Source organism: Neofelis nebulosa, chromosome X (genome assembly GCF_028018385.1).
Source record: "Neofelis nebulosa isolate mNeoNeb1 chromosome X, mNeoNeb1.pri, whole genome shotgun sequence".
Classification (NCBI taxonomy): domain Eukaryota; kingdom Metazoa; phylum Chordata; class Mammalia; order Carnivora; family Felidae; genus Neofelis; species Neofelis nebulosa.
The window spans coordinates 91091577-91117075 of NC_080800.1; the positions used below are offsets into that span (position 1 = coordinate 91091577).

The 25499-nt window shown below is 46.7% G+C and overlaps 1 protein-coding gene across 20 annotated transcripts in view; it reads left to right on the forward strand.

Annotated features, from left to right (window-relative positions):
- PAK3 (p21 (RAC1) activated kinase 3) overlaps nt 1–25499 on the forward strand; it is a 255827-nt gene that overhangs the window by 132749 nt on the left and 97579 nt on the right. For 7 of the 20 annotated variants that reach the window (XM_058714311.1, XM_058714316.1, XM_058714313.1 and 4 more), the window contains one exon: nt 4833–4980. The exons of 5 other annotated variants lie outside the window; for them this stretch is intronic. The gene's annotated coding sequence lies outside the window, so the exon portion shown is untranslated. Of the gene's footprint in view, nt 1–211; nt 579–3552; nt 3737–4444; nt 4543–4832; nt 4981–17217; nt 17241–25499 lie in introns of those variants that run through there. 8 more of the 20 variants (XM_058714308.1, XM_058714310.1, XM_058714306.1 and 5 more) reach the window with 8 other exon arrangements.

Below are 25499 nucleotides of genomic sequence, written 5' to 3' on the forward strand. Positions count from 1 at the left end.
AAAGAGGTTCACTTGTGATACAGATGCAGGCAAGGGGCCACAACACCCGAAGGGCGTTCTGACTAGCCGACCGTTACCACAGGTTGCAGATTTTCTGGTTGGAGGCAGAATGGGTGTACACAACAACCTGCTGAGGTCTTTGGGGAGAGGGGAGTAGATGCGGCAAGTGAGGAAAATGAGGAATAACTGGGGGGGATGGGGAGGTGCTGTCCCCATCAGAGACTCTGCTATTATGAGGTCAGAGACTTAAGCTACTATGAGGTCATAGAGGGTGGTCAAGGCCAAAAAAAATCAGGTCTAGAAATCAGATGGAGCAGGTGGAAACAAAGCCATAGGGACATACAACAAGAAAGAAGCTGTGGTCTTACCAGGAACCTGAATGCCATGATTTCCCACTGATGAGATGGGAAAATTTGGACGGGTGCCTCAGCCCATACTTAGGGGGACAATTTCTTGATATTTAGGGAATTGGTAGCATTCCCAACTGTGTAATCGCCTTCAGGAGCTAGTAGCTTTGGTCATAGGAAGGAGAAGAAACTCCGTGAACGGTGGACTCAATAATGACTCTTTCCTCCTGGGTAAGGAGAAAGAAGTGGGGGGGGGGGGCCAGGGAGCAGGGTCCCAAATGGGATTGGGGGAGATTTGAATTGGCCCGAGACACAGGTAGGTTGACTGTTCTTATATGGGGAGGGCCAGGGCCAGATCTGGGGTCCCTGCTGCAGGCATGGGGGTACCTGCCTGTGCTAAAAAAAAAAAAAAAAAAAAAATGCCCTCCTTCCAGGGGCCCATGGGATGGTAAAAGCCACTGGCCTTGAAGGTAAGTGCAGTTGTTGAGGCATCTGGGGAGGCAGCTTAAGCTCCAGCTGCCCCCCGCCTTTCCACCCCGCCCGCCTGAGGCTAGGAGGTTCTCTCTGCAGGGCCTGGGGTGGCCTAGCCTGCCAATTCGGCACTATGCGGCTTCTCCAGCAGGGGGCAGGAAAGGGCACGCAGCAGCTGGCAGGGCCAGAGCCCTCCATTTCTGGTGTGAAGCTGGAGCCTTCTGAGCAAGTAACAGCTATACACTTCAAATCTGATTTAGGGGTACCAGAGAACCAAAGGAACCCCCGGACCTGGCATTCTGTTTCCATTCCCTCCGGAAATGTGTCACTTCCTGGTGCGCCCCACGCCTTTGGAAGACATTTGCACTTACAAACCCAGTGATTGCTCTAGTCACTCATATACACAGGCTAACCCAGAGTTTAATTGGAAATGTTAATCAGTGCAATGGATCCATGTCTGATTTGCACGTTTGCTCAATTATGTGCAGGTTGGGGCAATCTGTGTTGCACCCTGGGGACGTAACGAGGGGCAGAATGGCGTAGCTACAGCTTGGTGTGCGTGGGTGAGAAGCAAAATGGGGGAGGCGGACCTTGAACACTGGAAAGAGATGAACAGTTTAGTGGTGGAGAATGGAGATCATTCCCAAGGTGTGGTCACAGAAAGGCCTGGGCCTTTCCATTGAGATGGAATAGGACTGTCTTGGAGCCCACACAGTGGAGCGGGGGGCCAGGGTTTTGCCAATAGCTGGGAGGAGGCTGGATTTGGAGAAGGAGGTGTTTTTTTTTTTTTTTTTAGAGACTAGAGGACCAGGATCCAGGATGGAATGAATAAACCTGAGGAGTCAGAGAAGTCAAGTGTTCTGGTCTGCTTCTGCCGCTCTTCTGAGCCTCACTCGCCTTGTCTTTCAAATGACAGCCCTGGACTTGGTGGTTTCTGAGATGGTCATGACATTTTAGGAAGTGGGTCCATTTGTTCTGGGTCATGAAGGCAGGTCCCCAATAGAACAACATCCCCCCCCCAAACCATTTATCCTTTCAAATCACACTTTTTGATATGCCCGCCAATTTGGGGGAAAATAATACAAAACAAACCCCACAACCACTATACACATTTCATTTCTTTTAGCAGTGTGGTTTTATTTTTATTTCATGTGAATGGGACACAGAGGGGAGAAGAGAAGTCCAAGTGGAGAATCTGCTAGGGACCCTGTAACCAAGGCCCTGAAAAGCTCTTTGGGGATCTTATGCAGATCTTCTTCAACTCCGTAACTCAGCCTCCAAACAGAAGGGCTTGGGATAATAGGAAAGGAAGGCCTGCTTAGGATGTGTATCCTTTTCCTTCCTTCTCCCTCATGTCTCTCTGAGCCAGGTGGACTTTCTGGAATTCTGCATCCTCAAGAGACACTACCCCTAACCATCAACACAATCGCGCCCTCTAGTGACCTCAACAGGGACATGACTGGCAGAGTTCCCCATGCATCCCCTGGTCCAGCTTCCAGGCCAGTGCTGATCTCCTGTGCAGCTGTTAACTCCCTGTGGAGAAGGGCTCCAGTCCTTCCAAATGGCCTGGAGAAACTGAGGCAGTTGCAGCTTCTTGCAGGTCCTTCTGTATGGATGGGGCTGGAAATTGAGCAAGAGAGCCATCTCCCTAGTGCTTAGTTTCCTCCCTCTGGGCCTGAAAAGGGTTCCAGAACTCCTTCCCCACCATCTTTAGTGCTGGGCCGGGCACCTGCCATGGGAGGGCCCTGTGCTAGAGAGAAGGGTTGGCGGTTGGCTACAGTTCCCCCCGCCCCGCACTCCCCCCAGCAAAGCGGCAGCCCTAGTCCCCAGACAGAGAGGCTGGCAGGAAACTGGAATGCAGCAAAGCTGGGGTGCTGGTAGGCACAAAGTGGGTACACTGACCCCTGGCCCATCCTCCGGTAGGAGGCTAAGCCACAGGTACAGACACAAAGCCATGTAAACATGCAACATGATACAGACACATAATATGGTATATGGTACATGTATGTATGTAATATGGTGTATGGTACATGATGTGGATCAGATGCATGTCACACACAGCACGGAATAGATAAGTGCACACACAACACAGTGCAGCCCCACGGCACATACACTCTACAGTACCGACACCGTATACGTACGCATGATCTAAACGTGACTGCACGCACACCCAACATGATACAAACTGGACACACACAAATGGCATAGATACGACACGGCGCACACACGACAGGGTACAGGCACACAGGGCACCCAAATACAGTGAGTGCGGGAAGCGGCACAGATATACTTGAGCCGGCATGTACTCACACACAGGCCACATCCCTGCACTCCCCAACAAAATTCACCCCGCAGACAGGCCAGAGGAGTGTGGCCACCAGGTGGAGCGCTGTGTCCTGCCAGTCTCATCTGCACTGGCTCCAGCTGTGCAATTGGGGGATTCGAAGTAGGCCGCCCTGCAGTTCATCGGAGGCTAAAGCCAGGGGGAGGCAGGCCTGAGGACAGCTCTTGATCTTGCGCAGAAGCCCAGAGGTGCTTGGTCGGTTTGGGCTGGTGCATCCACTGCCCCGCACCTGGCCCTCTGGCGCTGCTCCCCACCCCCATGGGTGCTTGGTGCCGTCCCCGTGCTCAGGAGACTTTTTGTGGCCACACTTCTCGAGCCCTCTTCCAGTCCTGCCTCTTTCTGGGGCTTTGTCAGCCGGCACTCACCTCCCCTCACCCCACCCCCTTGCAGGCTGAGCTCATGCAGCAAGGGATTTTGGGCACACCACTTCGCAGCCCAGTGGGTGCGATCTGGAAATGCTGCTGGGAGTGTGCGAGTGGGAAGCACTCAGGGAATGCCGGGGCCGCTGGGGGACAGACAGACAGACGGACAGACGTGCTCTGGAGTCTCGCCAGGAGCAAGTGGCAGACCTAGGGTATGGCTTCGTCTTCTTATTCACCAGGGGGAATTGGGAATCATGGGGCTTTTCTTGGCTCCCTGAGGCTTCAGTTTTACGATCTCTACATATCCATCCATCCGTGTCTCTGGATTAGGACCTTGTGCGTTCGGTGTCTTCTAACAGAACGTGTGCTACCTGGGTCTGGCTTTGTTGGGATGTAACATATAGGTACTGCTTTTCTGTGAGGACAGACACCGTGGCGGGAAGGAGGGGGCAGGGCAGGAAGGACTGCAGAGGGAATATTGGTCTCTTCTTGAGAGGCTCGAGTGATTGTGGGAAAAGGCAGAACAGAGAAGGGTTGGAGACCTTGTCTCCATGGTTGGATATGGAAACCTCTGTGGAAAAGATAGGGTAAACTGTCACCGAAAAGAAAATCCCAGTATATAGTCACCCTAAGAAATCTGAGAAAGACCACAGAAGACCTCCCTGTTAGGATCAGAGGCTGAGGTCCTCAGCAGCTGTGAGATGGTAGCAGACTAGGGACCCTCTGAGTGCTTCCCACCCCCAAGGCAGTGAAGGAGGTCGCTGAGAAGGGAAGGACACAGAGGTGGAGACTTGGACTTGAGGCATGAAATAGGCCTCCGGAAACAGCAACGGAAGTGAAATCGACAGCATCAGTATTGCCGGGTCCTCAGGAAGCTCAGGTATCCATAGAGCCAACCTGCATTTGCCGTCATCTTTCAGGTTTCTGTAGTACGCCGGACAATACCACTCCCTGCGAAAATGCAAATACTTCACATCCATCCTGTTTGATCTATTCCTCCCGAGGACACACGTCCACGGTGACTAGGGCCGGTCTTTTCCATGAGCTAGCAAGCAGATCCAGAGTGGTGAAAGGACAGCAGGTCTCAACTTGAAGCTCGCACTTCAGTGCCCTTTCTGGACTCTGACACAACAGTGCCTTTTTTTTTTTTTTTTTTTAATGCTTTCTCCCCTGTCTGATTCTCTGCCTTCTCAAGGGGTTTTCTGAAATCCATTGTTGTGTGAGTGTGACGTTTGTGGGGGTTGGCTGAGGGACTCGTAGCAGGTGGAGAAAGAGGTTCCTGCACCCCCACGATGCTTCTCTTGGCAGGTTTCCCCCAAGAAAGAGCAGCTGAGTCCTTGCATCTTGTGGCAACTGGTGTGCCCAGCACCCAGTCCGTCGGAGCTGAAGGCAGCCCGGCCCCTTCTCATGGGCAGCGCCCACCTGTGCTGAGGTCCTGCGGGAGTGGCGGTGAGAGGTGAGTAATGGACTCCAGGGCAGGGAGTTAGGGATCTCCAAGTCCAGGTAAATACCACCTTTCCACCAGAGCTCCCAGTATGAAAGACCCTGACCCCACCTCAGAGCCAGGCCTCAGGGCACAGCCCCTCCTTCCTGGGGGATTGTGGCCCTTATGACTGCCCTTGGTTTCTTGGTTCGCCCATCTCTAATGTGGATAGGAATGACAGCCTTGACCTACATTGTAGGGTGAGGAGGAGAAATAACCTAGCAGTCATTGCCAAGTCCGTTGCAAATGCTCAAGCTCCACCGAAGAGCTTCAGCAGAACCACAGACACGCTTCCCATCAAGCTGCCGCTTCCTTTCTTCCTGCTTTCCTGATGTCAGGGTGGCATTTAAGCCACATGCCACTAAGTGACCAATCAGCTCCTGTAATTTCTCCTCCACAACTTAGATTTTACCTTCCTGGTCAGAGTGTACCCCAACCCCATCTATCCCAGCTTCTGGGCCTGGCGGGTGTAAACTTTCCAGAACCTTCCCTCTGCCTTCCCAGCCAATCGGAACGCTTTCTCCCCCAGCTCTCCAACGACACTTGAGTCTGTAGTATGTAGTGTGGCCCTTGCTTCTCTACTGCCTTAAGTAATTCTTGCACGGTTTCTGGAGTATTCGTCTTGGCAGGTAGGTTAGACTACAAACTACGTGTGGGCACTAGATTTCACAGGCTTCTAGTCTCTCTCACAAGTGCGACTGACCATTCCCCTGTCAGACTTTTGACTGGGGCCCCACTCGCCCTCTCCACATCTTTCAGGTTCCTTGGCCTGCCTCTGATCATCTACCCCTTTTCCTGTTGGGAGGCCATTATGCCTTCCTCTGTCAGCTGTTCCATCTGGCCTTATGTTGCCATATGCTGCCGTCCAGCTACCTGTCCCTCTCTTTGTCTGGCCTTGTATCTGTCTCCTTGTCAGCTACCTAGCCGTCTCTCAACATGCCCAAGTCAAAAGCAACCAAACCAACGAAACTAGAAAGCCCCCAACAAGAAAAAGAAATGAAACAGAAAACCAATAGGGAAAATGCAGGGCCAGTCTCTTTCCCACTGAGCCTGCCTGCCCTGGGCCTACAGGACAAAGGCAAAGTGCAGCCCAGTGGCAGGTGTTTCTGTGATGCCTTCTCATGAGGGGGAAGCTCCAGAGTTTCGGCCGGGAAATGGAGGGTGTGAAATTACAGCCTTTTGCCGATACTGATGTATTCAGCTTTCTAGAGATGCCGCGGTAGGGGATCCTCTATAGACCTGGAGCGACAGAAGGTAACTAGAACTCACTAAAGTAAGAAGCAAGCCCCCGGGGTCTCTCCTGGGTGTTCTGTGACAGCTACAATAATAATTTGTATTTATCGTCTACTGTTGTGAGCCCTGTGCTAGGCATTTTATTTGCATGAGACCATTTGATCTCCCAGTAATTCTGCAAGGTAGGTATTTGTTTTCTAATAGTTACTCTTTTTGCTCCTGATTATAAAAGTGATACTAGCTCAAGGTAGGTACTAGAATCATTGTCCTACCCACGAGGAGGAGACAGAGGTTGAGAAGGGGCTACGTAACTTGCCTGTAACTGGACACGTGCTGTGGCTTTGGGAGGAAAGACACTTTCTCGAGAGTGTCTCAGCAACCCAAATGATGTTGGTACTCTTGAGTGCTCTGTCTTTCTCTGTCTCTCTCTCATATAAGCATACTGATGTACTCTTGGACATTGACACAGTCCTTATGCCTCCTTGACTCACACTGTTCACACTGGACATGTTCGTGGGGATGATCACTCCCACCCCCTCACCCTCACTCACAGTCGTATTTACAAACATACTACACACAGGTTCACTCCTGCTACCACACGCATTTATATACTCACATTCTCATGCTGACGCACTCCCACTTGCCCTACACCGCGGCCACACGTTCTCACGCACCCACACCTTTACGTTTTCTTACGTTCTTGCACGCTCACAGTCACGCCTTCTCGCTCATGTCCACACAGGTGATAGAATCACGTTCAACCTTCCAGTTCCTCCACACTCACACACGGTCTACACACAGACCTACATTGACTGTCCCCTGCCCATTTCTCATACAACCATATGTATCCAAGTTTTATGCACTCTAATGCATTCGCCCTGTCACTATTTCGTCCTCACAGTAATACACTTAGACAACTCACAGCTCCTCACAGGGACACACACACACACACGTATGCATGCTCATACCATAAAGGTGGTCTCACCGTTTCTGCTTTTGTGCCTCCTTACAGTCTTACACTCAGGATTAGGTGCTTTTGGACTCCTCCTCGGCACCGGCCCAGCCTCCCCTTCTCTGACACATTCACGCAGAATCACACTTGCATGTGGAAACACGCTCCTTTTGACACACATTCACGCTCATTCTCTCACCTTCACACTGAGACCCGGTTGCCCACTTCAAACTCACAGGTATACAACCTCCAATGTGGACACCCCCACTCAGTTTTGGTAAACTCAGCCACTTTCGCCGACGCGTGTCACCCTGCCCTCGCGTGCAAACATGGCCACACGCGTGCAGCCGCAAGGACGCACACCCCCACATGCCCACTCACATGCAGTACTCGTGCAAGCTGGTGTGAACACACGGTCACACTTACGGCCCACCCGTGCTGATATGCCGCCGTTTGCACGTTTTCACATATTGTCACATTCACGGCAATACGCTCAACATCCTACGCTCCCGCACGTCACCATCGGCACACAAGCACACACTCACTCCCCTACGCTCACATGTACACTCTTTCACCCTCTAACTGCCATTTCTGCATTACCCATATTCACAGCGGCGCCGTCCCACTTGCCGCACACTCGCATTCTCACTCCCGTACTATCGTGCCGTCCCACCGCCTACGTTGCTACACGCATTCGCACCAGTACGCAGATAGCGTCCTATCCAGTCATTGACCTGTGCTTACGCGGGCGCACACCAGGCCAGCCCACGCGGTTCATACTGCCGCTTGTCAGTGCCCATAAGTACGTTCATGCGCTCACACGCAGGCAGCTACGGACCCCACGAATGGCCGTGCAGAGTCACGCTCACTCACGCTCACATCCACTCTGCGACGTCGACCCTTAGGTTGACACACTTGCTCACGCTGGTCTGCGTGCCCATGCGGTCACTGATGCTTAAATACGTCGATTCTAGCTCAGCGTACTCGCCTGAACTGCCACGTACTCTTCCTTGGACTCTCATACGGGCCAGTCGCCCCGACACCATACGCACCCTGACATTGACCTGCACTGCCTCACTGAGATGATCCGACTCGTGCATGTCTGTGATCCACGTGTGCGTGTAGTGACCCCGCCCTCCCCCACATTCCCACCCATTCCCAAACTCTTATACGTGCCCCCACACTGATATGGCCACAGTCACACACTTTCTCACTGACACACCCCCACTGCAGGTAGCTCGTGATCACGGTTGTCACTTTTTTTCCTACTTACCACTAATGTTCTCCTCTCCCCTGCTATGGAAGGTTTTTCAGCAACCTGTGGCCACAGGAAGAGTGTTGGTCTGAGCCAGGGTACCAGTGGGACTAGATCTTTCTAGAGCAGAAAGGAGTGGAATTGATATCTAGGGTTAAAAAGTAAAAGCTCAAACCCACAGATCAAATTTTATATCCTTTTGCCATAATTTTCTTTTACAGAAATCCTCTCTAATAGAGAGGCTCAGCCAGTCTACCCAAACAGGGTGGGAGGTTACATGGCTTATTTTCTGGAAATTTATGGCTTAATGTGTGAACTCCTTTCTCTCCCAAGGGGAAGGGAGGGTAAAGAATGTGTTTCCTTATGCATGCCCAGTGGTTTCCTAGGCAAAAGTATGTGTCTGTGATTTTATATGCCTGTGATCTAGAAGTCCATGCTGATTACAGTAGGCACCTCTCATGTAGCTTAGGTCTGCTTTTACCCTGCCAACCCTGGGACATGGTATTCAAGCAAGAGAAAGGAAAGGTTAATGAGTTAGCTGGATGATAAAAGAAATTTCTGTTGAGCGTGCATGTGCATACATAGACCCCATTGGAATTTCAACAGCTGTTACTAACAAGTTAACAGAGGAAATTTCTCAGTAGGCGTGGATAAAGGCAAGCTGAAGAAACTTCCTTGCACTCCAGACAGACTGTAGATTTCCCTGCAAGAGGGTAAAAAGAAGCAGAATTCCCAGGAGTGAACCAGTAGATGAGGAGCCTGGTGCCAGAGTCCTGTGCCACCCCTAGTTCCCAACCAGAGATTTAGAAGCATGAGGCACCTTGTAGGACCCTCCTGAGTCCATGGCTTCCCCTGCTGAAATCTCTCCGGAGCAAAGTGTGTCCAAGCTGCCATTCAATATGGATTCTGGCACCATGGGGAAAGAAGCCTTCGTTCTGGAATACCTCGTACTATCCTGTACACCTGAGATTAGATTGAGACTTTCTTGGGAAGCAGAGACCACATCATCTTACTTATTTTGGATTCCCAATGCCTGGCATGATGCCAGGCCCAGAGCAGCTACTTGTGAAACTTCATTAAGAAACTGAAAGAAGTAGGTGGACACCAACATGTCAGAACAGATCCAGTGCCCCTCTTCCTCAATCCCAGAATTCTCATGGCATTACCAGCTTAGACTGAGAATTTGCTATGGACCCTATATAGTGCTAGACCCAGAAGGAGATTCAGATGGAAGAAAGAAACGTACTCTGCCCTTGAGGTACTTGCATTCCAGTGGGAAAGATGAAGTCACCAGACAAGCGTATCACCAGGCCACAGTCTTCAAACATGGGATTGCAGGAATCTTTATCATGTAACCCAGTGGTCTTCAAGCTCCCAAGGCCTTGAGGGCCCAGGAGTGGTTGGGAACAGCAGCCAGGATTTAGGGAAGTCATTTCCCAAAGCAAACCTCCTCGTAGAGCTCTTGCTTAGCACAGAGATACGCTGTCTTTCCGGACGATTGTGTGTGACAGAGCCCTTTGTCACTGTGCCTAAGGTAGAGGAAGGAAAGTGAACTGTAGACCTTAACAGAAATTTTGTACTTAGTTAAAATTTAGCTGCCACCTCCTCCAAGAGATGGCTTTAGAGAAGTAGCCTGGCAAATTTACATTTGATCGTTTCTGTCGATAACGCTAAGTGTCCCCAGAAGCAATTTACATAATTTTACGGGACTGGGTGAATTTTAGGAAGGAAAAAAATGCACTTGCCTGAATTCACTTGAATGCACTGAGTAGTGCTCAGTGCGTAGACCCACCCCTTTGCATTGATGTATTTTATACTTTTAAAAACAGTTAATGACCCATTCATCCATTATGATGGAGGAATCGGGAGCCCCAGCTCTGAAGTCAGCAGACGAACATTTGGATCCCAGTTTGGCCACCTCCTAGCTGCAGAACCTTATTTGAGTCAATTACTTATCCCTCTTAAGCCTCAGTTTCCTCATCCGTAAAATGGGAGTGACACTAATAGCCTCTACCTCACTGAGTTATGAGTGTGAAATGAGATAACATATGAAAATATTTAGCACAATGTCTGACCTACAGGAAGTACTCAACAAATGATCTTATTATCCTCACCACAGCCCTTTGAGGTAGGTGCCATCAAAGGGACAGAACCCTGAGAGAACAGAGACAGGGGATGGTTCTTTGCAGACAAGGACCTGATTTTCGTGGGACTTGTTGCCTGCTTTCCTTCTAGTTCTGCTTAACCACAAGCTAGGAGTCAGTGCTCATCCCCATTTGAGAAAAGGAGTGACAAATAGAATTAATCTATAGAGAGTTGCCTCCATTCCTTTATCATTCCGGAACATGCGTACCTGGCTACCACGGCAATGTCTCTGGCTCATGTCAATGTCCCCTTGAGCCCTACAACTCTCCCCTTGACAGCATGGAGTCCTCAGTGATGTCCCCTTCATTTGCTGGTATAGAAACTTGAGAGAGAGGACTAGGAGAGACTCCTGATCCCGGTGGAGCTGGAAGTCTGCTCTCTAACTGCAGACATCACTCTGCCCTTGATTTTAACGCTGAAATGTCTGCTTTGTGGGTAGAGGGTCTGCCCATTTCCAGGCTTTGGTCCCAAACCCCACAGTGAAGACACAGTCCACTGTGAAGCCCTAGGAACATTCATGTCCACGCAAAGGCTGTGAGTAACTGAGAACGTGTCATACCACGTGAAACCGTTGTGTGATCGAGGAAGCGTAAATTGGAGCGTGGGCTTTGGAGTCCCACAGACAGGGGATTGTAGGCTTACTTTTCCCTTCTACAACCTCAGCAGGTGACTGGAGGTCAGTTTCTTCTGCAAAATGGAAATACGAATGCCTAATGTGGTTATGCAAGTTACGTGAACTTGTACAAGAATAACTCTTACCAGAGTCCCTGGGGCAGAAGATCTCAATGATTGCTGGCGATTTGGTTTATGGCTCGTGAGGTCTGTGGTAGTAATTGTAAACTTCTTCTGTTGGTAGACTATCTTGAGCCGCTTCCACGCATTTCCCACATGTGAGTTATTTGACTCTCACAACGTCTTAGTGGAGGTAGTCCCCTCTTGTACATGAGGAAATAGGTTCAGAGGGGCCAGGGGATGTATCCAAGGTCATGAAGCTCGTTAGCAGCAGTACTAGGCTGAGATGGTACCAGTCCACACCGACCATTTGCATCTTTGCTTGGCAAAGCCTCTGGGGGCTACAGTCAGCAAATTAGAGCTGTTCGAACTGAGCATAATCCTTATGGGGGAAAAATGTGAACACTAGTTACGCTTTTTCTGCTATCACATTGTATTTCTTTGCATCCTGTACAACGTCCAGCATGGTTGCAAGAGTGCAACAAATGTGACCTCATAAGAGTACCCTTTGCAGCAAGGCTGAGTGATGTGTGGCCACAGTGACACTACTGACCACCAAAAGGAAAATCTTTCTCCAGGCACGCCATGTGGTTTTGTTCATTCTGCTCAAGTAACACCAGATATTCAGTGTCTGGGATTTCTTTTTTTTTTTTTAATAGTTTTTTAATGTTTACTTATTATTCCTGAGAGATTGAGACAGTGAGAGAATGCAAGCGGGGGAAGGGCAGAGAGGGGGGAGACAGATAATCCCAAACAGGCTCTGCACTGTCAGCGCAGAGCCCAACGTGGGGCTCGAACTCAGGAGACTGAGATCGTGACCTGAGCTGACACCAAGAGTCAGACACTTAACTGACTGAGCCACCCAGGTGCCCCCAGAGTCTGGGATTTCTTAAAACCTTCTGAAGCACATCCACAGACCTCGGGTGCCACTTGGCTGTTTCTCTTGACGTGAAAATTTATGTGGTTTATAGCTCTCAAAGTCGAGATGCGTAGACATTTGTGTTGCTTCCCACTAGATATTCCTAGTTTAATTTTTGCTGAGACACACAACGTGTCAATGTGGTTTTTCTTTGTATGTTGACTTTTGCAAAAGTTACACATTGACATCAGCCTTAGTAAACTCTAGGGAGAACATGGGAGGACCCAAAGTGGAGGGCTTTTGACCTTTGTGTAGGATTGATTGGTTGATTGATTGCCTCATAGCCATACTCAAAGTGAAGTACTCTTATCTTGGCTTCTGGAATGTCTTATACCCAGTTTTCCATTTCTTTAACCACATTCCTCAGGGATCTCTGGTTTCTTTTCCTCTTGGGGCCCCTAAATGTTGGTGTTCCCCAGAAGCCTTTTCTTCCCTCTCATTCTGTACTCTTCCTGGGCACTTGTACCTGCTCCCATGCTGATGGTCTTTAAATTGATACCTGCAGCCCCACATGTCCAGCTCTCCGCTGAACCATTTCATGGGGCCAGATGAACATGGTAGAACAGCTGTCGTGTTTGTATTTATCATCTTTCATCTTGGCATCTCTGTTGAGAGGGCCAGATAGCTAGAGAGATTTTTTCCACCACCTATGAATGGATGTTCCCTCCGGCTTTTTATGACTTGCTATGTGATTTATAGCTCTCAAAGTTGAGATGGGTAGATATTTGTGTTGCTTCCCACTAGATAGTCCTAGTTTAATTTTTGCTGAGACATACAACGTGTCACTGTGTTCTCTTTTCTTTGTATGTTGACTTTTGCAAAAGTTACGCATTCGAGATCCATCTGTAGATACTTATTGGTTTTTGTAGAATTTTTATGTTTGTTTGTAAAGTCTACATAAGAATTGAAATGTGTTTTCTCTGAAACTCACAAGTAGTGTCATATTGGCCGAAAACAGAACAATTTGTCCTTATTATTCTTGTGGGAATATGATTAATACTGGTGCTTTCATGGCTGCTAATATGAAGGGCTCCGAACATAATTGTATTTGTTATCAGTCTGCCAGCTTGGCTAGTATTTTTTCCACCATTCTAAGCTAATTGTTTAGTCTTATTTTATTTATCTATTTATTTATTCATTTATTCATTCATTCATTCATTTTCAGAGAGAGAGAGAAAGAGTGTGAGTAGGGGAGGGGCAGAAAGATGGAGAGAGAATCCCAAGCAGGCTCCACGCTGTCAGTGCAGAGCCCGACGTGGGGCTCGATCTCACAAACCATAGGATTGTGACCTGAGCCAAAACCAAGAGTCGAACACTTAGCCTACTGAACCACCCAGGCACCCCAACTCTTGTCTAAAAAGACCCCCAAAAAACAAATGAACAAAAGCCAGACAAAACAGAAAGTGACACACAGTTCTAGTTGGAATCCAAAACAAAAGCTAAAAAGGTTAAACCGGGGACCTAATATACAGCATGGTGACTACAGTTAATAATACTGGATCGTGAAATCTGCTAAGAGAGTAGATGTTGTGTGTTCTCACCGCACCAAAAAAAGTAACTGTGTAAGGTGGTGGATATATCAGTTAACCATTGATAACCATTTCACAGTGTATACATACATCACACAGTATACCTTGGCAGTTTTTATTTGTCAATTGTACCTCTGTAAACCTGGAAAAACCCCTAAAGACTGAAAAAAAGAATTTTATCTCCCACATCCTTTGGGGCCTTTTGGGATAGAAATGTATTTCCATTCAGGGTCCTGAGACCAGTTAATCCCACCGGGCCTAACATCCCTGCCATCTTGGGTCAAAAACAGAGGCCCCTCTTGAAACGTCTCTTCTCCTGTCTCCTGTCTTGCTAATCCCATGTTGCCTGTGCTTCCTTCTCCCCCGGCTCACCTTCTCAGTGTTGTCTCTTCCAGAGAAGAGATTATTTCCATGTTGCTACCTGGAACATCCCACCCCATGGGGAAAAATTCCCCCGAGTCTTCAACCTTAGACATCTTGCTACCCTGTCACCCAAGTAATAATTCCGAAATTCACAGCTAACCGTGCCCCCACCACCGCCACTTGAAACCTCTTTATCTTAACAGGAAGAGTCCAAACCCCAGAAAAAGGTATACAAAACCCTTCTTCGTTTCATCTCTACTGATCTTATTTTTTCCCGTCCCTCTTCTTTACTATGGTCAGGCCAAGTGACCTGTAGTTCCTCTGGGGCCTAACACATAATGTTCCTTGTGCCTGAGACACATCCTCCCTAATTCAGCTCAAGTGTATGTCCTCCACGAAGTCCCCTTCATGGTTTTGAGAGTCCCTTACTCTGTCCTTCAGTAGCAACCTGTTGTCATCCTTGCACTGAGCTGTCATGACCAACACCCATGACACTTGAAGTCTCTTCAAGGGCAAGGAGTGGGCCTTGTTCATGTCTTGCCCTGGAGTCTGGTGAACTCCTACTCATCCTGCAGTACCCAGCTTGAGTGCTAGATCCTCTGACTTCTGGGCAGTATGAGTTACCCTTCCTCCACTGTACTTCCAAAGCATCCTCTGCCTACTTGGGCACAGACTATACAGACACTTTGGAAATGCTGAAAGAATGAATTTACTTATGAAGATTGAGTGATTTCCTCAAGGTCACAGAGTGATCCAGAAGTAGATCTGGAACGGCTCTTCTTTTCATTGGAGATAATTCTTTTAGGTTTATAAAAGACCTAACTAAGACCTGGAATTAAAGGTGCATAACAGGGTGCAACTTAGTTGTTTTTTCCTTTTTTTTTTTTAATGTTTGTTTATTCTTGTGAGAGAGAGAGAGCACAGGCGGGGAGGGGCAGAGAGAGAGAGACACAGAGGGTGCAACTTAGTTCTTAAATGAACTATGAAAGGAAGGGTTTTTTTTTTCTCCAAGTATTATCTTCCTAATACATTCCCCAAAAGAGGTCTGCTCTGTTCACATATGGTTCCAGTTCTAGAATTTGCTGTGTATCAGAACATACGTATCTCTTCTTCTGTAGTTCACTAGGAGCCAGTGGCCTGGCTTCTTTAAAGCGTCATACATGTTACTTTCTTTCAGAGGTTTGAGATCTCTTCTCTCTCTTTTACACAGCACGAGCATCACTTAGTTCAGAAATAGGGGCTTAAAACTAAGAAAGCTATTCTAGCATGATTGGAGTATTTGTTGGTTGGAATATGCTGTTGAATAATGGCCTACACCAACCTAATGCTTTTCACTTTTCACATCCTGGTGAACTCCTCCTCATCCTTCAATACCCTGCTCAAGTGCTGTATCCTCTGACCCCTCTGGGGACATGTTATCCTTCCTTCTCTGTCCCTCCAAAGCCTCCTATGCCTAGGGTCTCATTGCATTGTATTTCCTATTATGCATGTCTGTTGTCCTGAGCTCTTTGAAGACAGGGACTGGTCTTTATCTCTCTCCATACACCCTCTGTACCTGACACAGCGCCTGGTACATGTGAATGTTGGTGGCATGGAGATGAAAGGCAAGGCAGTGATGTTCTTTGGAACAATTTCAAACACTTCCCTTATGCATGGAAGTATGATTATTGGCACTGATTTCTCATCTAGTAAGACAGTAGTCAGTTAAAGAGTTTTGCCCTCTTGTGAATGATCATGGTCCCTCCTTTTTTTTTTTTTTTTTACCACTCTACATTTGGCAATACACATGCAAAATAGTTGTTTTGTAGTTGTATTTTTGTCTGTATATTTCATGTATGTTTTACATATATAATATGCATCCAGAGAGGAAGCTCACCACTCAAGCCTATAATCTCACTCGGGACCAGGCGTTTGACTATCTCTTACCTTCCACTGCGTGCCATGGTGCCTGGCACATAAGCTTAAATCAGTATTTGTTGTTTGAATACATGGGTGCATGCATAAGTGGGTTACTTAAGAGCTACATTCTCTTTTTTAAAATTTTTTAATGTTTATTTTTAAGTGAGAGAGAGAGACAGAGCATGAACAGGGGAGGGGCAGAGAGAGAGGGAGACACAGAATCCGAATCAGGCTCCAGGCTCCCGGCTCCCAGCTGTCAGCACAGAGCCTGACACAGGGCTTGAACTCACAAACCGTGAGATCATGACCTGAGCTGAAGTCAGATACTTAACTGACTGAGCCACCCAGGCGCCCCGGAGGCATATTCTTGGAGTTACTATCTAATCTGACCTCTCCAAGGGTAGTAGGTTTCTGTTTTGGTCTCAGCATTCTTTGAAACAAAAGTCGACCAGAAACTAACAAGGAGACTGCACGTAATTCGTTTCTTTTCCTGTAAGAGGCAATGTTCGGCTGGCATAAGATCTTTTCTTGTCCTCTCTTTATGCAGCTGTATAGCCTGTAGACCCTTATCATTAAGCTGGGCAGAAGAGTGTAGGGCATGCCGAGACAAACCACTGAAGGCCAAAACCAGCTGGCGATTGGCGGACATGACTGTGGGTGCAGGCAAGGGTATTAGGCTCAGTCTTAAAGGAGAAAGAGCACTCTGAGACAAACATTGTGTGACGCAGAGTTATAATGCGTAATTATATAATTTATTATGAACTCCAGCCTTCCAGTCCTTTTTCCCACCCAAGATTTTGTCAGAACGTGTGCTAGGCCACAGTCCAGGCTCACAAGAGGAATCTAGGAGCTACCGCCTGATTCCCCCCTCTGGTCTGCTGACTCCAGCTCCTTGTGCCGAGCTCTGCTTCTGCTTTATCTGCAGCTTTCCTACCAGGCTGCCCTACCTTCCTTCAAGGTGAGGGCTGGGCCCCGTCGTCTCAACCCTGGGGCTTCCCAGGGCCACAGAAAGTCTTCCACACAGGACAGTCCTCTTCTTCTGTGTGTGTGAGCACCGAGGAAGCAGAGCCGAACATATGCTGGAGTAGGCATCAGTTCCGGCAGGAACCAGCGGACAGTGGCAGCTACGGTCAGGTAGTAGAGTCATGGGCAGCAAGGAGGACAGACTGCTTGGTGGATCCAACAACTTGTAAACGATGAGCCTGCGTAAGTGGGGAAAACCAGCGTTTTCAGTGGTGAGGTCTTCCTTTAGATCAGGAATTTCTTAGGGTGGATTATGAGCTTTTCCCCAGACCTGTGGCCAGTTTTGTGAAGACCAAAACATGGTCTTTGCTGGAGGTAGGAGATGGAGAATTCCTACAAAGAAGGCTACGGCCAACTGAATGTTAATCTACCATTTGTGCAGTGGGATAGATGGAAAGTAGACCATACGGCATCCAATTCTTCCTCCGATATTTGAGGAAAGCCCCCCCCCCTTTTTTTTAATAGGTAGTATTTCTGCTTCTTTAACCGTGGGCCCCAAGTAAGATGCTGAGATGCACATTCTGCTTTCTTAAAATGTGGATACATAAACTGAGGTCAAGGGGCAAAAGCTTGAAAAAGAGTGGCAGCGTTTTATGCCAGGCCAAGTTCTTTGACCTCCAGTTCTGACAGGATGCCATTCGCTCATTCATTCGTTCATTTTGGCAAAATACAAACTTTGCCAACTGGATCTAAATTCCTGCTTTAGAGATGATACCAAGGTCTCAACTGAACCCAAGTGTCTCTCCTCTTCAAATACACAATGGTCGCCTTCTTGCAGGAAACCGGTTTGGGGGACAGAGCAGTTGAGAGCAGTGTAAAGACCTACAATGATGAGCCATGGTACACAGGTTGGAAAACAGCATCCAGGCATCTGTTTGGTATACAGAAAGCCTTAGCACATTTGGGAATTGAATTTTTAGGCCCGAATTGAGGAAATTTGTGGCTTTTTCACTGGAGTGGATCAGGGGAAAGGTATAATTATCACCCATGCATAGTAACAGAGAACAGCTACAACCCCAGAGACTCAAGACATTGGTTTACCATATCCTGCTCGCTGGGGCTGTCCGCTTGCATCTAATTTTTTCCATCCGAATGCTTCCAAGGATACTAAGTTCTGTTTTGAGAATTAGGAAATGTTTTATTACTAGGTTTTGCTTCTCTTTTCCTTTTCCCACACATTACTTTCAGGCATCTTTCAAGATACTCAGTTTTGGGTTTTTTTATGCTTAAAAAATTTTCTCCTCCGTTCCTTCCCCATCTTATTCTCTCTTCCTTCCCCATCTTATTCTCTCTTCTTAGAAGCATCAGTGTTGGAAATGAAAAGCTGAAACCTGTAATAATGTATCGTTTGCAAATATAAATACACATCAGATGATCATTAGCATTTTCTTGGCATTAGCTCATGCAGCATACACAATGAATATTAATGTATGGTGCTGCATACATTTAGAAACTTAAGAAGCCACTCGAAAAAGGACTATTTGTGCCACATGACATGTGCAGTGTATGAGGTCTGGATGCTGGGATCTATGTATCCACTTTCTTGTTGGCAACCTATCTTTGAAATTTGCAACTATAATATGCTGGCTTTATTGAACGTAATTAATGTCAAGTTCCTGCTGAAAACAATGGAAGTTGCTCATTAAAGATGTTAGCAGAGAACAGGACCACAGCAGAACTGACCTCATTTGCTTGTGTGTATGAGAGAGAACACAAATGTATCCTGTGTGACTGTGCCTGTATGTATGTCAGTAGCGAGCTATCTCTTGCAGGATCTAAGATTGAAACTAGGCGGCTGTAAAAAGAGCCAGTGCCTCCCTTGCTTGTCCGGCTGCTTCTGCAAATCTGCCTAACAAGTAGCTCAGTTCCTCCTGATCAAACGATCTGAGAAATGGCTTCCCTCCATTACACACTGTAATGGTATCTCCCAGGCGAGGCTCTCTGAAACAGCACACCCCTGTCTCTGATAGCAGAGTTCCCTTGGTGAGTGCCCCAGAACAGACGAGCTCCAAAACAAAGCCGTCTAAGAATTGGTACCACTGGCCAACGAAACCTGTTGGAGTTCTGTCAGGAAATCACCTAGCCTTGGGTCTTTGGATGAGAAAAGCAGGTGAAATCAGTAAGTACCGGCCTCAAGTGTGTTGACCTGAAAAAGCTAGAACTGCCCTATGAATATTTGGAGAAGGCAGAAGTGTATATATGAAGAGCGTGTGTGTCGGGGGGGGGGGTCGTTTACTTGGCCACACGTTGTATCGGTGTGATGGAAGGGGAATTGAGAAGAGTTTGAGATTCTCGTCTGCATTCTTTCACTTTGTGACCCTGGGTAAGTCGACCTGTGCTCTCTGTAAACCTCTCATGTCGACAATGGGGATGGTACACCCTTCTTCACCATGCTAGTGTTCAGCTCAAATAAGAGTGGAAGCTCTTTGGGCATGACCGATCGGTAGAGTGAAAAAATGAGGTGTTGATAATCAGATGGCAGCTGACTTCTACACGGTGCCCAATTGCTTGGCAGTTAGGCTGGTGCCGGCTCTTCCAACCATGGCTTCTTGGCTCAGACCTGCTTTGAGTGGGCATACAGGCTTTTGCAACATTATGAAAAACTTACTCAGAGCTGCAATAAATGCCTAGAATGTATAGAGTTCTGTTTATTACATGACGTGCGTATTTAACTCCAGCTGGGAACACGGCCCCCTACTAGGTAGGCGGTGTGAAAGCATAGAGTTATGACTGAAGGGTCCTTACCCCCAAGGAGCTTATGATCTAGTGGGGGGAATGACATGTGTAATAACTATGTGCAATTTGAGACAAGATGATGGATATGCTAAGTTGGGCCCATCCGGCTGCCTGTAGTTAGTGGTTGGGTTGTCCCTCCTCCGCCTAGCTTAGGAATGCAAGGAGTATGGGTTTGGAGCTGCTGGGAGATTCCGATCTGGCTCATTGTCCCTGTAAAATGAGATGAATGTCCTTTCCCTTCTCTTTCGGCATCCTAGCATATCATGGGAATTAATCTCTGAAAAGTCGCTAGACATCTTCAGATGCAGGTGGCTGTAGAAATGCAAAGCAATGTATAGTATGTCTTTCAAATTATATAATACGTTGTCCCCTTTATGACAGACTAGGTGATTTTTCTTTGTGTGTGTGTGTGTGTGTGTGTGTGTGTGTGTGTGATTAAAAACAGTCCACCACATCCCATGTTATCAGTCATAAGCTGGTTGGTTCAGTTGCTAATAATGTGTCCAAGATGAGTGGGTGTAGTATCCGTGTAGGCTGGTTAGCAAAGCATAATTTGTTTTCCAGTCATAGTCCATACCTGGAGTCTCAGCTAGCTATCTTGAAAATGTGTGCTTTTATTCACAAGGGAGCCAAGGAAGGAGCCAGCAGGTAGCTCTCGAACCCTTTTTCCCCACCACCAAAGTATAATTCAGCATACACATCATTCTTCTGGTAGGAAAAGAAGCAACCTCCTCCTTGAATACAAAGAACAGCCCAGCATCAATATCACTAAGGAGACATTGGCTGATGTTAAACCTATATTTATGAACTACCTTCAAGTCTGGAATCTGCCACTAAAAAACTCGGTATTTCTTGCCCTATAGAGCTAGTTTTTGTTAATCAAGAATTCCCAAATTCCAGGGGCGCCTGGGTGGCTCCGTCGGTTAAGCGTCCGACTTTGGCTCAGGTTGTGATCTCGCAGTTCGTGGATTCGAGCCCCGTGTCGGGCTCTGTGCTGCCAGCTCGGAGCCTGAGCCTGCTTCCGATTCTGTGTCTCCCTGTCTCTCTGCCCCTTCATGCTCATGCTCTGTCTCTCTCGGTCTCTCAAAAATGGATAAATGTAAAAAAAAATTTTAAAAAGAGTTCCTGAATTCTGGAAATCTGAAATACTCTCTTGTTTTGTTACATGTGTTAACACAGAGTTCTTTGACTTGTTTACTATATTTTTGAGATCCTAAAATCCATCTCCTTTCGTCTGTGCTCTTGTCAGTCTGGCTGTCATCTGATCAGCTCGAGATGTCTTGCAACCCTATTCTTCAGAAACGTTAGGGAGTTCCCCCTGGAAATTTCCCCTAGGCTATGTCTCATTTCTGTGTTAGATCCTCTAGTTTGATACGAAGAGGGTATTAAGCAATATTGGTGTGCTCACCGATCTGTAGTCATAACTCTGTGTGGCTGGTGGTTTGGGAACTTTACCTCTGGGAGTTTTAGATCATGGCTGTGCATCTGCTGGCCTGGGCTTTTGTTTTTGAAAGGAGGCCAGTATTAATGTGTTTCTCATTGGGGAAATATGCAAATAAACAGTTATTTAGATTTTGAAAGCAGACAAAATGATACAGACATGGGGGTTGTCTCTGATGGCACCAGATCTGATGAAAACATTTATTTCTGTTGCTTGTGACTTAACAGATGGCCTTGAAAACTGTAGGGTCAGTGCTTCTGGATTCTCACCCTTCGCACACCTGGGTAGAGCACCCGTGACAAATGGGCACAATAGGCGTTTTTGGTTGTATTTAATTCAACACCTATGCCATAGCATGAATCTTGGCCCCCTTAGCTAGAGAATAATTGATCATCTGTCTTTCCTGTTGACTCCCAGAACCTGCAAGTTGGTGGCTTTCTCTTTTAATCTACTGAGCATTCTCTGGGTGTCTAGTGTGGCCCTGCACAGATTAAGAGAATGCATTTTTGAGGAATGAGAAATTAATGGCAGTTGTTTATAATGCCTAATCATTTCATCTAAAGTTGCCATGGATCTTGATTAAAATGCTTTCCACCAAATCTCTGTTAAAACACAAGTCACTGAAAGGCTGTGCAGTGTGTGTGTGTGTGTGTGTGTGCGTGTGTGTGTGTATTTGAGTATGTGCCTGTGAGCACATGCCTGCCCGTGCAGGCCTGCCCTCACACTTGGGGGTGGGGTATGGTAGAGTGTGGAGTGGAGAGAGAAAAAAAGATAAGGAGGCAGGGAAAGAGAGAAGTAATCATTCCTAGTACTCTGGAAAAGGGGTGTCCAGGCTCCTTGGTTATCATGAAACAAGAGGCTTATTTCTTATTGCTGATGAATTTCAATTACAATTACAGAACGTTGGTAAGCCACATTAAGTCCCAAGGGCTGGATCAAAAATATACACCATCTGCAGGAGCCACTTGAATTCTCACTGAAAAACCTAATAGCCAAACATGAAATCAATTTGTGAGCAGATATAAACTGTGGCTGGTTGTCCATTAAAGTTTGCTTTCTCTCCACGATGCTAAGGGCCAAGCTCTAAAAGTGAAATGAATGGCCTGTGGCTAGATCCAGTGTGCCACTCACTTGCAAGGTTCTGTTGTGTTGCAGAAGTGAACGACAACAGTTAAACTTTAAAGATAAACAGTGTTTTGATTGGGTTCCTGGGGAATAATGGTGCTTTTGTACAATTCTTGAAATAGAGCCTACAGCCGCCCTGAACAAAATAGTCTCTTTCAAGATCTTGGAAATAATGACATCATAGGCAGATTGAACCAGCAATCCATTAATAGTATCCTTTGTAGAAAGCTGTCTCAGGGGAGGGACCTGGTTTAGTAAATTGGTATTGTTTACAAACATAACATAATAGAATCCCCCATTCTTCTACGTCTGCGGAATAATCGGAGACACTTCCCACTTGGGAAACAAACATATTAACATCAAAGCTTCCTCACGGGTCCATACCCTTTCTCCATGGATCTTCTTTTTTTTTAATTTTTTTTTTCAACGTTTTTAATTTATTTTTGGGACAGAGAGAGACAGAGCATGAACGGGGGAGGGGCAGAGAGAGAGGGAGACACAGAATCGGAAACAGGCTCCAGGCTCCGAGCCGTCAGCCCAGAGCCCGACGCGGGGCTTGAACTCACGGACCGCGAGATCGTGACCTGGCTGAAGTCGGACGCTTAACCGACTGCGCCACCCAGGCGCCCCTCTCCATGGGTCTTCTAAAAGCATGCTTCGAAGCACTTGGTTTGAAGGCGAGTTAAAGATATAACAAGAGCCTCCTCACTATTCTTTTGTCACCATCTCAGAATTCTGTGGAATAATTAGAAGATGAAGATTGGTTTGCATTGGAAAGGGTAATAAAGAACTGAAATAATATCAGGACAATTCAAGCAATACCAAATCTGAAATGCCTAAGTAAAACCAAGAGATTATTGGCTTCATGCTCCACGTTTCTAGTGTGGAACTAGACACAGATCCTTCCACTTCTTTTCCATCTGTGTGAAAGGTGTATTCTGGTTCCTCTTGCAGTCTCCAGATGAGCTGAATAGCGTTAAAACAATCCCAGATTGCTGCGCAGCAGAAAGGTGTCACATATATGCCGGGTCCTTCACACGATGCCTGTGTTATGGATCACAGCAAGTATGTGGTGGTGAAATTTTGGCCAGGGATATCTGGTGTATTCTAGGGGAGCATCGTTGGAGTTTTCTATCCCAAGTACCCCTTCTTTCCCCAGCCTGAAATATACCTGGTCAAATAAGGTCAGAGTAATCAGGCAGCTTGAAAAGAAGCAGGGCACCTACCTTTTGAGTCTCTACCCAGAGAGTAATTAGTAACAAAAAAACACCACTCCGTTAGCCACACCTAAATATCAAGAACAAAGGAGCCTAGTATTTTTTTGAATTACGTAGGTGTACTAGAACCCTGATGGGCCCAGACTCTTACTTGCCCTATTATATAAGGTCAGCTTTGTATATCAAATTAAAGAAGCCATGCCTGTTTGTCTAACTTCCATCATCTTAAATTATGTAATATGTCATCAGAAAATATATATCGCCCAGCTCTCTCTCTCTCTCTCTCTCTCTCTGTGAGACACATTTTTCAGAAACCTATCTTCTAGGTATTTCTATTTAAATCCTCAGGGTTTTTTTGTTTTTGTTTTTGTTTTTTGCAGTGGCTTTCAATTTTTTTTTTTTTTTACCAAGCTATCTTTTGTATATCTGAGCTTTATGTAATAATCACCCCATCCATATCCAGGCATTATGTTGAAGCCCAAAAAAGTAAAACAGAAAAAAAAACCCACAGAAAACAGTGCCTTCTCCTGGTGGCAAATTCTTCTCAGTGACTAAATTAAAACTATGGACCTGTCCGGTACAGAATAATGCCACTGGTGAAGTCAGTCTTAAACTCACTTTTCTTCTGGAGAAACAGTGAATTTAGAAGGGCCAAATTAAAAACAATTTTTTAATGTTCATTTTTGAGAGAGAGAGGCAGAGCGTGAGCAGGGGAGATGCAGAGGGGGTGGGGGGAATACAGAATCCGAAGCAGGCCCTGGGCTCTGAGCCTGAGCACAGAGCCAGATGCGAGGCTCGAACCTCAAACCACAAGGTCGTGACCAGAGCCAAAGTCAGATGCTTAACAGACTGAGCAACCCAGGCGCCCCTAGAAGGGTCTAATTTAAAATGTAAGAGGGAATGCAGACCCATCAACACCGGTTTCATGTACTCGTCGAAGTACGTACTAATGCCAGTAGTATCTATGAATCTGCTTTATCCTTGATATCACGGTTTTTCATTTTATCTTGTGCCGTGGTTTCGCCTGTATAGGAAAATGTGAGGTTAATCAAGTGGTTGGTGGTGACCAAATGCTTGTTACTATTTTCCTGATCATGATTGCTGAAAAAATACAGAACCAATCTTAAATCCATGAAGATAATGCAAGATGTGACACTTAGGCAAAGAGAAAGAAAAGAGATCTGTTGTCCAAGTTAAGATCAGGTCAGTCATTGTTAGCTGGCAGTTACCTGTGCAGCTGGAGAAAATATTAATTGGTACTCACCTATTCTTGAATACTTAAATTGGAGAAAATTTAGGACATAGTAAAATTTGCAAAATTTTCCACATGGCGCGATGTAACAACTCATTACCAAAAATAACAAACACATGGGGTGCCTGGGTGGCTCAGTCGGTTGAGCGTCCGACTTCGGCTCAGGTCATGATCTCGCGGTTTGTGGGTTCAAGCCCCACGTCGGGCTCTGTGCTGACAGCTCGGAGCCTGGAGCCTGCTTGGGATTCTGTGACTCCTTCTCTCTCTGCCCCTCCCCCACTTGTGCTCTGTCTCCCTCTGTCTCTCAAAAATAAATAAATGTAAAAAAAAAACAAACAAAAAGAAAATAACAAACACATTGTAACTACTAAAGGTGTAAAATAATTACAATAGCTTATTTCTCATTAATGTTGTTGGAAGAAAGTGATCTGCTAAATCATTTTTGGAGAGCTCTTATGCTCCTAAATTAGTGCCAGTTAACACTTGATGAATTTACACAGATTTTGTTGCAGTGGGATTTGATTTTCCCTGTATTCAAACTGGAGATTCACTTGGAAGATATTCTTAACACGTGATTTGAGATGGCGAGTGTCCCTTTGGGTCGCCAGTGGAGGGACTTGAATTAGAATAGGAAAATACTCAGAAGCCGAAATGTTTCGCTGGGGAGCCCA